Below are 14,680 nucleotides of genomic sequence, written 5' to 3' on the forward strand. Positions count from 1 at the left end.
CAATATCTGAATCAATGCTGATATTGGGTTTATTTTACAAAAATCAACAGCAAAGAAGAAATTCTCCACCTTAAGACATGGGAAGATGGTTTAAACCAAAACAAGGTCCACATTCCCCCCATTCATGTTTACAGGCAGCACAGGATATTACATCAGACTTTCCAGCATAGAGACAGTACCCCACTAGTACAGTTATTCCCGTCAGTCTAGATTTATGGTAATAACAGGCCTCTTCATTCAAGTCAGAATTCTTGTTCTCCAACCTCTATAGGATTATACCCAAACAGACCTGCTTATTACAACAGAATGCCCTTCCTGATATGTGTAGCTACACTTTTTCACTCAGGTATCTTAGTAGATACTCTTATTGTTCACAGTATAGGAATCCAGACTCTAACTCACTGAACTACTAACACTGCTAAGATGCATCTCTAGTCAGACTGCTTTCAATTAATTACCTAGGAGACCTGCTGCCTTCTGATCTTGCCTTTTTGCAGGGAATGCTCTGTATTTCCCTTCAGTAACCAGTGCCCTGGAAAACACAGCCCCAATTGTGTATGCTGCAGATGATATCCCTGGTTACCATGTCAAATGATTCCCCTCCAGCAAAGAATCATAGTTTTAGCTTTAGCAGTAGAGTGTAGGCCCAGAAAACCCATCTTTACTGAAATGGCTACCCCAAACGTAAAGGGCTGACAGACAAGACCTATCTAAAAAGTTTAGTATTACATTCTTTCTGCCTATATGGCCATTACAGTGGGACAATATCCATGACCAATGTGAAGTCTTTCTCTCCAATAGCTAATATTTTGACGTACTCAGAGCCCAAATAATTGCTATGTGTCGCTTTCTATTGTGGAGCAACACTTCTCTGCATTGCTAAGTTTATGACTAATATAATGAATAGGGTGTTCATCTCCCTCGACAGTCTAGAATAAAATTGCCCTGATGGCCCCCCTTTGAGGGGAATTGTGTCAATAGATTGACAGCGATCTCAGTGACAGCAAAAACTGCAAACGGTATGAGTAAAGTTCTCCAAAACTACTTCTCAGACAGTGTAGTCTTCATTTCCACTGTTATGTAACTTTGGAGTTGGTATATATAAGTTTGGGGGGGATGGAAGTTTACCCTCTATTATATCGGGAGCATGGAGGGGCTTGTCCTCTGCAAAAAAAATACTTTCTCCAAGGTTAAGTGATAGCAGTTTTGGCAATGTGTTTCCCCTGCTTTTGCTATTTCTGGGATTGCTAATGCTCAAGTGACATGACTCAGTGAGGCATCTGTGAAGACAGTAAAAGGCTTTGTGCTGTGTGACCTTGGAGATGGAATACATAAGTTAAAGGGGTGGTGTGCTTGCCCTCTACTTCAGGGGTACAGGAGGGCTTGCCCCTGAAAAAAAAAAGACTTTCTCTAAGGTTTACTGAGAGTAGGTTTGGCAGTTTTTTCACTGCTTTTGAGTTGTTAAGATTGGTGTCACTCAGTTGACAAGAATCACTTTGAGGCATCAACGCCAACAGTAAATGTCCTCATAAAATGCAGGGCTGACAACATAACATGTCCTTTAATTCTGTTAATGAATCTTCTGTGGTGTCTGTCCATTTGGCATTTAGATCATACAGTAGGCAAACTGATGACTCTTAACTGTATGTATGTCTGCAATGTGTGTTTGTGTGTGTGTGTGTGTGTGTGTGTGTGTGTGTGTGTGTGTGTGTGTGTGTGTCTTATGGAAGAAAGGCTTGGTAACTTACTTATATTCATTGTTTTTTTTTGTAACTCTGTGTAAAGTGGCAGCTATTCATGAGGTCACTATAGGAGCTGGATGCATCTTGACAGCATTAGATGGATGACCCTTGTTTAAGTCCATTAGAGGACAAGCGATGGTGGCAAACTTTAGGATTACTTATAGCAGTAATTGGCTAATTCAAGGGAAGCCTGGACATGTCTCTTGGTACTTCGTGTAGGGCAGTTGTGTACCACTTCCACCTTCTCTTTTTGTGACTTTTCTGTCCTTCTGCTTATTATGTTGACCAAATCATGGGATTCTGATACCCATAATATACATTTCCCTGCAGTGGCCATCAGTCCAGCCTTCTCAGGAAGTCCAGTACAGCCTGGATCTTCAAGAGGTAGGTTTCTAAAGCTTCTGAGAAGATCACCAGATCATCAAGATAGGCCATATTTGATATGTTGTTTAAGAGCCCTGTCCATTAGCCTCTTGAACATCAGCGGTGCTCCATGAAGCCCACCTGGCATAACGTTATAGGTCCTGAGGGCACTGGGAGCGACGAGCACATGTTTCTACTTGGCTTCAAGGGCTAATGGGATTTTCCAGTGTCCTTTATTTTTTAAAGCCAAAATGGACAGGGATCGTACCTTACTTAATCTTTTCACTAGTTCATCCAATCAGGGCAAAGGGAAAGAATCAAACTTGGAAATATGTTTAGTTTTCTGAAGTCATTACAAAACCTTTTAGACCCATCAGACCATGGGAACAATACATTGGGATTATTCCACTCACTTTGGGATTCTTTTGCAATCCTGAATTTAAGTGTTTTCTCTACTTGCTCTTTAATTAACTGGCCCTGTGACTTTGGTGGCCAGTATAGATTTATATTTACTTTTTCAGCAGACAAGAGTTTCAGTACTACACTGAAGGAAAGTGTTCCCAACAAATAACTGTGAATATGTTCCTGTTTCTTAGTACAAATGTATTAACCTCTTGTTTCTGTGATTCTGACAAGGTTTCATCTGTTTAGATATTAGAGTATATTGTGGGAGCCTTGACGTGTTATGCAAACATACTTATTACAGCCCTCAGCTTCCTTCCAAGGTTTGCTTTGGTTTCTTTTTTCTACTTTATCTCACGTTGTACTTTAATTCAGTTTTCTATCCCATGACTTTAAAATGTCCTTGCCATTTTACTAGAATTCTTTTCTTAGCAGTTGGCACCAAGACAAGAACTTTGTCCCCTGTTGAACGTTATAAGATATGCATTTCTATTATATGCCCTCTGTTGTGTTTTCTGTATTTTTTCATGTGATACTTTTGTATGTTTACTACAGTGTTCAACCTTTCCTGCAGGTTGCTAAAGCACTCTATCACACTTTAAGGAGAGTGTATTCTGCTGCATGTTTGTTTCACTTTATCAAGTGAACCTCAGGGGTGTCTGCCATATAACTCTTCACATAACAGTTCAAATGGAGTGGCTCCATTTGGGGCTTGAGGACTGACATAAGTTCATAGATTCATAGGTGTGTACTAGGCTAATGGCCTTGGAGCCTTTACAAGCCTAGCCCATAGAAGTGCCCTGGCATCGTGCCACCCAACGTCATAAAAAAAAATAAAATAAATAAAATAGGGAATCAGTTTGACTCAGGTTTCCCTTCCTCTTCTATGACTTTCCTCTACATGGATTTTAACATTTTGTTTAAACATTCATCTGGCGTATCTGTCTCAGAGTGGTATATAGAGGGCCTCAGCTGTTTCACTTTAAAGAACTGGCAAAACTCATGCATTACTTGAGACATGTAAGGGGTACCCTGCAGAGTAAGAATTCCTCAGGATATATGTAAATTTTAAATATTGCTCACAAATTTTATGAAAAACAGACCAAAAGTACGAGGCCAAAATTTGGACATTCTGTGAAAATCTGTACAGTTGAGAGGTGCTGGTGGCCTCTACTGGATTTTGCAAGTGGGCCTGTGATATCCATTGCTATTTCTTCAAATAGGTCTTCTATTATACATAGAGATATCACAATGCTACAAAAGACTGGGCTATGTGTTGTGTGTTGCTGTTTGACAGACAGCACAAATATTTTCTGCATGATAGCAGAACAGTAAAATCCAGCTCGAATTCCTGCCTTGATCTTGTTTATCCCCAGATGTCCCCCAGAATGCCTCTATGTGCCAACTTCATCACAAGTGCTCGCTAAGTCTGTAGCATTAGCAGTTCAAAATAAGGATATAAAATGAGACTGTATTGATTAGCTATTCCCTTTTCTGCTTAGACTGTATTGATTAGCTATTCCCTTTTCTGCTTAGACTGTATTGATTAGCTATTCCCTTTTCTGCCTAGACTGTATTGATTAGCTATTCCCTTTTCTTCTTAGACTGTATTGATTAGTATTCCCTTTTCTACTTGTGCTAGTCTCTCTCTAGCCCTGCTCTGCATATTTTCCTTTTCCTGGGCTTCTTAGAATTAATATGGCTTACCTGGAGTTCCGAAAGGTCAGTGTTTCTTTCCTCGGGATTCTGCCATGATGTAGAGGGTGTAGACTCAGTTCCTCCCATCTCATTTTCTAAAGAAGGGGAGCTCACTTCTGCTTGGGGAACTGGAATTGTCTTTTTATTTAATTTCTATATTATGTCTTCTTGCTCTGACCTTAGACACTCACTTCAGAGTTGGTTGGCTATATGCTTTGGTAGATTAAGGGTAGAAAAGCTTAAGACTCTTCTCAGCTTTTGGAGTTCCTCCACCTACTTCTTTTTGTGTAATTATAGGCCCTCCTACATCATTTTCTGTCCTGATTTATTTTATAGTTTTTCACTACTGAAGTATCAGCATCATACCTATTCATTCCTTCTACCCAGTCCCAATCTTGATGATTTTGGAAGCTTCTAGTTCCACAGCTTCATCTATATTGGATGTATGCATCCCTGACAACACCTCAGGTTGCACACACTCACATTTTCAATACTGCTTTAAATTGTGGAAAGTCCTGACTGGTTATCATATTACGTTCTACATTAGGCTCTAAAGCTATTTGGAATAAGACTGCCTAGAATAGTTTGCTTAACTGAATTTGATTTTCCCAACCACCTGCCCCACACCTGCTTCACCCATATTGTGCTTTTAAATTTGGCAGCTCTTGAGCTGCATGCCCGTACTATAAATCTGACTTTGGACACTCCTCTCACTGTCTCATCTCATCTGGTCTTTCTACCAGACAATGAGAGATCAACTGAGAAGGCCTTACCCTCAGACTTCTTCTGTTTCATACCATCTAATTCACTCAGAACACACTGCAAATTTTATAGCAGTCTGATCTTACTTTTAAATTCTGTAATATCTAGGACTAGGCTACCACTCACTTGTGAGCTTAGGAACCGCATGTCAGGAATAAGTTTAGGACTATTGCTTCCATTTTGAGAAAAAGATCAGAGGGATGTCAGTTCCTGCTGGCATCTGGTAGGGAAGTGGTTATGGGACTTCACTGAGTGGTCTGTTGGCAGTTTTGTTGAAAACCTCTTCAGGGACTTTATGCAGCTTGGCTTTGTGTTGCATGCAACTACTGTCATTTCTATTGACAGTATCGGCTAATGGAAGATAACGACAAGTACGCTGACCCTATAAACATCTGGGTTAATTTACTGCTGGTTCACCCTATAAACATCTGGGTTAATTTACTGCTGGTTCAATTTGAATAAGCAACTCGGGGGGTGGCTAGTCAAGTCTACCAAAGCCAAATTTGAGGTAAAAATAGTCTCCCAGACCAAAGACAATCACAAGGCATTCTTCAGCAATGTATGCAAAATGCAATAAATAACAATGTACTAAACTAATTGTAAAGGGAGCCACCTATCCATAGTCGGAAGATACAGCAAATCTACTGGCTGACAAATTTAGTTCCAAATTTAGCCCCCTCGGCTGGGGGAAAACCCTCAGACATAACCTCTGAACTAACAATAGGGGACAGGTCCTTAATGCACTCTCCAAAGCCAAGAATACCACATTGATAGGCCCTAATAACATCTTAGGTTGCCTCCTTAGTAGCATGAAAATTGACCTGTTAGATCCACTAGAATCACTATTTAACCATAGTCTGTAGACAGGCATCATGCCAAGTGAATAGAGGACTCCAAGTGCCACCCCTCTGCACAAGGGCATGCCATCTATGGACTGGAGTAACTGCAGACCAATAAGTTTGACTAGTCTCATATTCAAAGTCATAGAAAGAATTATCATGGAAATGATAAGAAATTACATAGAAAACCGTCAGACAATGGATTCAACTCATTCTGATTTTGTTAAGGGCAAGTCATGCCTACTTAACCTGGTGGACGCCTTGGAGAAGGTCACCAAAGTAACTGATGACAGCAAAATGGCACATTCTGCCTCCCTTGACTTGGCCAAAGCATTCAATACAATACCCCACTCCGGCATTGTAGACAAACTCACAAAATTGCATATAAACCCCTTTGTCTCATAGATAGGACTCAAGAAGTTAGGATAGGGGAGTTTGCCTCAACAAACAGGTCAATCACTAGTAGAGTCCTTCAAGGCTCGGTGTTAGGGATGCTCATTTTTGGCATCTACTTGTTTGAAGTCAAGGCTAATGTCAATGGCCTCTGGCTGACCAAGTTTGTAAATGATTGCAAGCAAAGCACAGATATAGAATCCTACAAAGAGACAAATACCCTTCAAGAATGCCTAACACAGACTAATAACTAGTGCGAGAGCCACTGTCTAAAACTCAGTGCCTAGAAATAGTATTCTTTGAGAAGATGGCTACCCCTGGAAACTATCACATTGATAATACACCCCTAACAGTAGTCTCAGTGGTCATGGATTTGGGAATGCATGTAGACAGTAACCTTATCTTTGACCATCATGCATCTGTAAGAGTAAGGAAATCATTCTGTGTTGCACAACCTATAAGCAAGGGTATGGTCTAGGTCCAAGGATGTCATTGTTCTGCTGTACTCAGCTTTCATCATCCCAGTCACTGAGTACAACACCCCCTTCAGTATGTACTTGACAGGTATATATTAAAATCACGAAAGCTGAAATCCGCAAATGCAATTACATCAACACATAAATGCCAATCTACAAAAACAGTGAACTATGGAAACGTCAAAAGTCCGAACACCGAACGAATTTCCTTGGCCAGCAGGGTGATCATGGGGATGAGGAAATATATCCTTTTCCCCACTGTAGTGCGGTCTTGGAGTTGGTATATATAAGTAGGGGGTTGCAGGGGGGCTTGCCCTCCCCTGCAAAAATGTTTGGAAGAGTGTGTTACATTAGGCTTGTTTAGTTAGGTTTAACTTACCTGTATGGTGCTGTTGCTTCCGGAAATCCGTTCAGCGTTCTGATTTTTGACGTTTCTGTATTTCGCTGTTTTAGTAGATCAACTTTTATGTGTTGATGTAATTGCATTCGCAGAGTTCAGCTTTCGTCATTTTAATATAGACCTGTACTTGACCAGGCATATGCAACAACTGGAGCATCCACAGAGGTTCTTCACAAAAAAGAATGCAAGGCATAAACAATGTGTCCTATATGGGCAGCCTCAAAGTCCAGTCCTTGTACATGGTCTTCTACAGACTTCTGAGAGGTGATCTATAACTTGTCTAAAAGGCATCTTATCCTACTCTGATGAGCCTTTTGCACATCTGCTAAACAAATATCATCAGAATTACCCAATCTAGCAACCTAGACCTCATCAGCAACATAAGCAGGATGCATTAGAGGTACATGTATCTGTCTCAGAGACTAGTCCTTCTCTGGACCAGTCTTCTCATCAATGTAAAGCAGATTTCTTCCCTAACCCAATTCAAATGTAACTTAAACCAATGCACAGGTACTGGAAAATTTACCCTGGTTCAGCACCTATGTCTGTAGTAGAGAGAGAGAAAGCCAAAAAATTCTTGACCATCCATACCCAATATATATATATATATATATATATATATATATATATATATATATATATATATGTGTGTGTGTGTGTGTGTGTGTGTGTGTGTGTGTGTGTGTGTATATATATATATATATATATATATATATATATATATATTCCCCATAAAATAATTCTAGGGTATTAAAACTTGTGAGATACATTTGTGAAGCATGAATAGGCTTAATAAGTCCCACTGGGGTCATTACTCTAGTAATCACCTCTGAACCTCTTAGTACGCTTAGTTGAAATTTTTTACTAACTTTTGCTGCAGGAAAGTTGACTTTAGAGGCTGCAGTTTCAGTTAAGTAATGTCCTACTAAAACAATAAAATTGCTCATAAATCTTACGGTCATGTGGAAATACACTTTCTCTTAAGTGGTTAGGCAGTGTTCTTTTTAGTTTATCCACAGCTACAATTAAAAAAAAAAAAAATACATATATATATATATATATATATATATATATATATATATATATATATATTTACACCAGTCACATTAGGTTCTAATTATAGAATCAAAATATAAATGTAAGTATATCAGCTATTTATGACCTTACCAGTCTGTCCTTAGAGAATGTCCATTTATTGTGCTCAGGAAACTGTGCTTCAGGTGAGATGGCACCCTTGCCAAAATTTCTTTCATGAACTTCATATAGGCAAGTTCATTGCTGTCTCTAAGATCCATGCAGGCTTTGAGGGAGGATCTAGACAGATATGATGAAAAGTTCTTTCCCATTTGGCTTGGGAATAGCCTTCTGTAGTTGTATATCTTTCAAACACCACAAGATGGGCCTCCACATAATTTTCTGCTTATGTTTTCTCAGAGTATACCACAAAGTTTATTAAAGGACTGTACTCAAAGCTGTAAATAAGACGTTGTTGTTGTGTCTTTTGGCTTTTCTCGGTTAGGGGTCGCCACAGTGGAACTCCGGTCCACTAATGATTGGCAGTAGACTTTTACGTGCTGAGTTGCCAGCCCTGACCCACAACTTTCAAATGAAGGTACACCCATTCACGCATGTCTCCACACAGAAGACGCTTTAGCTGGGAATTGAACAGGACAACGTCTTGCTGTGAGGCGACAATGTTACCGCAGCACCACCACCGCATGTGCAACAATTACAATCACAAAAGAAAATCCTCATATCCCCATTTTTACCAACCATGCTTTTAAAGAAGAGACAGCTCGGTTTAGGGTACCCAGTGGGATGGATGATTGGTTCACAATGGTGACCATCTGTTGCTGCAGACTGAATAGACGTTGGTCTTCTTTCTTGCATACTAATAAGGATTGGTCAGTAACTGTGCCATTTCGGATGTCAAGAAAAGTAGTGGCAATATATACACCATCCAAGCACAACATATGCATCATAAAGCTTAGAGGCTGGTCTTTATTGACAAACTTTTTCCCTGCTACAATAATTTTTTTAGCTAGTATAAATTCTCATATTGGTTTGAGCATTTTTTATTAAGCCTTTAACTAGTATCCTTTCCTTCTGTCATGAGAGCACCCTCACATACTGTGAAAAGGTTGCAACACAGTACTCCAGACAAATTATTCACATGCAGGGCCTAGACAAGTCAACAGTTAAAAAAAACTCATTACTTCCAAGTGACACCTCCAGGTGCATCTGCAGTTAACTCCTACTGACGCCTCTAGGCGTCAAATATTGCTTTTTCATATTTGCATCAATATTTTCAAAACCGTGCTATGTACAAGGTTTTAAAAGATGTCCTCTTAAAGCTTACACAGTGTCAAACTCAACTGCATTAATATTTGACCTCTGTCTATTGCAGGTAAAGAGATATTAACTCTTGATTTTATGATATTAATTTATGTAGATATAATTTTCACATTTTTCTAATATCTCAAAAACCAAGTAACACAGATAGAACTCCTTAGCCACATATGAAAGCTCTCGGCTAGATGAAAAAAATGCTGCTGAAAGTATGTGTGTAACTTGAGTGGTTGCTGAGATATTTTAAGTTGTTTACAAAATATTTCAAATGTAATTGTTACTGTGTTTACTGTGACTCATAAAATTCTGTTTATGACCTAGAACCTAAAGGAAAAGAACCACTATAAAAATAGTTGGTGCTGCAGAGTTTGCCATTTACACTTCTTTCATAACCCCTATGGTTTCAGAGATATGAACATTTTTTGAAATGTGAGGACATAATTTGATTCTGCCAAAATGTTTACACTCCGCCCATTGGAAGTTACAATGCAAACTTCCTGAGCTCCATTGGAGTGAATGAGTTAGCAGCAGTCTATTTACAGAATGTGGTGGTGCTGGAGGTATTACTGAAACAGAGTGGAAGCAGCTCAGACTCTTTTACAGGTTAACAGATATACAGTGGATATAAAAAGTGTATACACCCCTGTTAAAATGTCAGATTTTTGTGATATATAAAATCAGACCACAATAAATAATTTCAAAACTTTTCTCACCTTTAATGTGACCTATAACCTGTACAATTCAATTGAAAAACAAACAAATCTGTTAGGGGTAAAATATAGCAAATAAAATACATACAATAAGCTGGTTTCATACGTGTGCACACCTTTACACTAATTTTTTGTTGAAGCACCTTCTGATTTAATTACAGCATTCAGTATTCCTAGGTAGGAGTCTATCAGTACGGTACATCTTGACTTGGCAATATTTGCCCACTCTTCCTTGGAAAAGCCCTCCAAATCTGTAAGATTGAGAGGACATCTCTTGTACACAGCCCTCTTCAGGTCACCCCACAGATTTTCTATTGGATTTAGGTCAGGGCTCTGGCTGGGCTATTCCAAAACTTTGTCTTCTGATGAAGCCATTCTTTTGTTGATTTGGATGTATGTTGTGGGTCATTGTCTTGTTGAAAAGTTAAATTCCTCTTCATCTTCAGCTTTCTAGGAGATGCCTGAAGGTTTTGGGCCAAAAGTGACTGGTATTTGGGACTGTTCATAATTCCCTACATCTTGACTAAAGCCCAAGTTCCAGCTTATGAAAAGCAACCACAAAGCATGACACTGCCACCACCATGCTTCACCATGGGGATGGTGTTCTTTTGGTGATGCAAAGTGTTGTTTTTGCACCAAACATACCTTTTGGAATTGTGGCCAAAAAGTATAACCTTGGTCTCTTTAGGCCATAACACATTTTCTCACATGCTTTTTAGGAGACCTGACGCATTGTTTTGCAGATTTTATCCAGGCCTGGATGTTTTTCTATGTGCGAAAAGGCTTCCATCTTCCAACCCTACCCCATAGCCCGGACATATGGAGAATACGGGTGATTGTTGTCACATGTAGTACATAATCAGTACTTGCCAGACATTCCTGCAACTCCTTCAGTGTTGCTGTAGGTCTCCTGGCAGCCTCCCTGACCAGTTTTTGTCTTGTCTTTTCATCAATTTTGGAGAGACATCCAGTTCTTTGCAACAACACTGTTATCCCATATTTTCTCCACTTTTTGATGACTATCTTCACTGTGTTCCATGGTATATCCAATGCTGTGGACATATTTTTGTATCCTTCTCCTGACTGATACCTTTCAACAATGAGATCCCTTTGATGCTTTGTAAGCTATCTGCAAACCATGGCTTTTACTGTAGCAGGCAACTGAGTAAATGTCAGGAAAAGCCTACTAGGACAGTTGAACATTATTTGGGGTTAATCAGAGTCTCTTTGATTGATGGCAGGTGTGTACCCAATAAGACTGAATGCTGTAATTAAATCAAAAGATGCTTCAACAAAGTATTAGTTTAAGGGTATGCACACTTATGCAACTAGCTTATTGTACATTCTTTTACTTTCCATATTTTTCCCCCTAACAAACTTGTTCATTTTTCAATTGAATTGTACAGGTTAGAGGTCACATTAAAGGTGGAAATAGTTTTTAAATGCTTTATTGTGGTCTCATTTTTTTATATCACAAAAACATGTCATTTTCTAGGGGCATGTAAACTTTTTATATCCACTGTAGACTGTAGAAAAAAGAAAAGTTTTTTCTGTCTGATGAACCTAAAAGGCAATGCATGCTAACACTAATCCTAACCCACACTTTAAATTAGCAAAAAAAAAAAAAATTCAGACAAATGTTAAATAAATTTGGTTAGGTTTTGGATAGTGCATCGGAAAAGGATCAGTGTGTCAGCATGTATGACCAATATAATGACTGGTTGATGGTAACCATTTCAAATGCTGGGACTCAAACACAGAGACTGAATGCCCCCACAAAACAGACTTGAATATACTAAGACTGAGATGGCCATTTCATAGAATATTCTCTTTTCTCTTTAGTGTGGCTATCTCAGAGTTGGTATATATACGTTTGGGGCTCTCCTGCAAAAAAAAGTTTGAAGAAGTTTAAGATTTACTTTTATCATGAATATTTGATGTTTTTCCTATCTGACAGCACTCAGCATTTTGAGTGCCATCATTTCAATAGGGAGCCTTGGTCGACAGGTTTTGGTTGCTGGTTTTTGTGTCAACAAAGTGACATGATGACCATTCATTATATAACCATATATATATATAGAGAGAGAGAGAGAGAGAGAGACACACACACACACACACACACACACACACACACACACACACACACACACACACACACACATATATATATATATATATATAGAGAGAGAGAGAGAGAGAGGGAGAGAGATGGGGCAGATGTAGATATAGATATACAGTCTCTTGAGCTATATTATGGTTAATATTGGGCTTATTTAACAAAGTCAACAGAAAAGAAAAAAATATCCACCTTGAAACTTATGGAGTAAATTAAAATAAGACACACAGTTGGCATTCATTGTTAGCTTTGCTTAAAAGGCTCCAGAGTCTGCCACAATAAAATTCAAAAGAACAAAGGAGTACTTATAGGAAGTCCACATACTGAACAGGGTAATAGTGTAACTTCTTTTCAGCTTAGAGACAGTATCATATAGCATACTGTAGAAAAAGCTCCTTCTATTCTCTCTAGTTTTATGCCAATAGCAGACTTCTTTCTTTACACCAGAAAACTTTCTCTCCAAGCTCTCCAGGATTAAAAAAGGCTTCCTTCCATATACTAGAATGCTATACCTAATGCTCACTGTTGCATTCTCCACTCAGGTATCTTGCTTGACACACAAGTCCACTCAATAAGGAATCTGGAAGGTAGCTCTGTTTGCTACTAACACTCTTGAAATACAACTCAAGACAAGCTGCTACAGTTTGTTACCTAGAGGATATGCCTCCGTCTGAAGGAGTCTTTCTGAGGGTGTGCTCAGTATTTCCCCATTGGTAACCTGTCACATTGGACATACCATCCCAGTTGTTGTAAAGGCAGCAGATGGTTGCCATCCAGGCACAGTCACCACCGCAATGCTTTAATCCATTGTACCCTTTTCAACCATAACAAGAGAAAATATACAAGAAAATTGCATTATTAGAATACTCATATAAAACAAAGTAGTAAAGACCGCCACATACATTCAGTAGATGTCTGAAGTTACATTAAATACATGTCATTACAAAAGTGCCCTAGCTTAGGATGAAAGAAAATTCAACATGGGCAAGATATACACAGTGTAATTCCTGTTTTTATTTTATTTTATTTTTTTACAAGCAGTTACATTTCGATTTATAGGTACAAAGCAGACTCAGAAGTAAGGACAGAGAGATTAAGGTGTATGTAGGATTTCAATCCACAGCTTTATACTTCCTCTAGTGACTGGTGAATAACACTGAGGATACAATGTAACAAGGACATGTCAGAGATGTTAAAACTGTAATATGAAAGTGACTGGTGAATAATGCTGAGGATACAATGTAACAAGGACATGTCAGAGATGTTAAAACTATAATATGAAAGTGACTGGTGAATAATACTGAGGATACAATGTAACAAGGACATGTCAGAGATGTTAAAACTGTAATATGAAAGTGACTGGTGAATAATGCTGAGGATACAATGTAACAAGGACATGTCAGAGATGTTAAAACTATAATATGAAAGTGATTGGTGAATAATGCTGAGGATACAATGTAACAAGGACGTCAGAGATGTTAAAACTGTAATATGAATAGCCTTTTGGCACTGCGTACAGCAGGATTTCCACCAGGATAATGCAAATGTTTTAAGTTGGAGTACCCAGTGCTCCATTTGTGTGAAGTGAGAAAGATAAATATGCATTGATTAAAGTTGAAGCACCTTTTATATTTAAATATAATTCATTGTATCCCAATGGCTTGAATGCTGACCCGAGATGTCAGTATTTGATTAGGCAAGTATAAACAGAGATGTTTGATAATAATTGGTATAATATATTAAGTGAAATAGTGACAATTCTGACAGATGAGTAGGGATATATTTATAAATCTGTTGTGTTTCGTCTTTTCATGCATCCCTTTGAAGGCATTAGCCAAAGTGCTAAGGACAATATCTCACAATAAAGAAAAGCAAGAAAAAATTTGTAAATAGTGCTTTTTTTGAGTTACCTCCCTAGGACTCCATTGAAAATGAATCCTCCCAGATGGGCATTCCTGGTTTATAAATGTAAATAGAAAATTAATACATAATAACATATTTTTGCATCAAGACTAAAGGCACTCACAATCCAGGTATATGCTACCAATTGAATAACCAATTAATTTACTCTCTACTTTTACAGCTTGCTGGAGTTTCACAATGATGTATGCTGGGTCTGTTGTTACTTTCTAGTACTTCAATTTTCTATGGCTAGCTAAACAAATTTGTGGATGGAGTTATCACCTCTAAGGAGAGTGATGTTAAAATACTTCAGAATACTCTAGATGAGGTCATTACATGGTGTAGATTTATTAAACTTAAGCTGAATATAGAAAAATCGGGTCTAATGCATTCTGTTTTGAAAGACCACTCTTTTTTATTCAGCTTAAAGAGTTTCCACCTAGAAATTGACACCTTGCACAAAGATTTGCATACACCTGCTGGTACAGATTTTGACTTCAGTAAAAATGTGGCTATGGTCATTAAGAA

The sequence above is a fragment of the Protopterus annectens genome, chromosome 11.part0 (assembly GCF_019279795.1).
Source record: "Protopterus annectens isolate FY-2018-M chromosome 11.part0, PAN1.0, whole genome shotgun sequence".
NCBI classification, from domain to species: Eukaryota; Metazoa; Chordata; order Ceratodontiformes; family Protopteridae; genus Protopterus; species Protopterus annectens.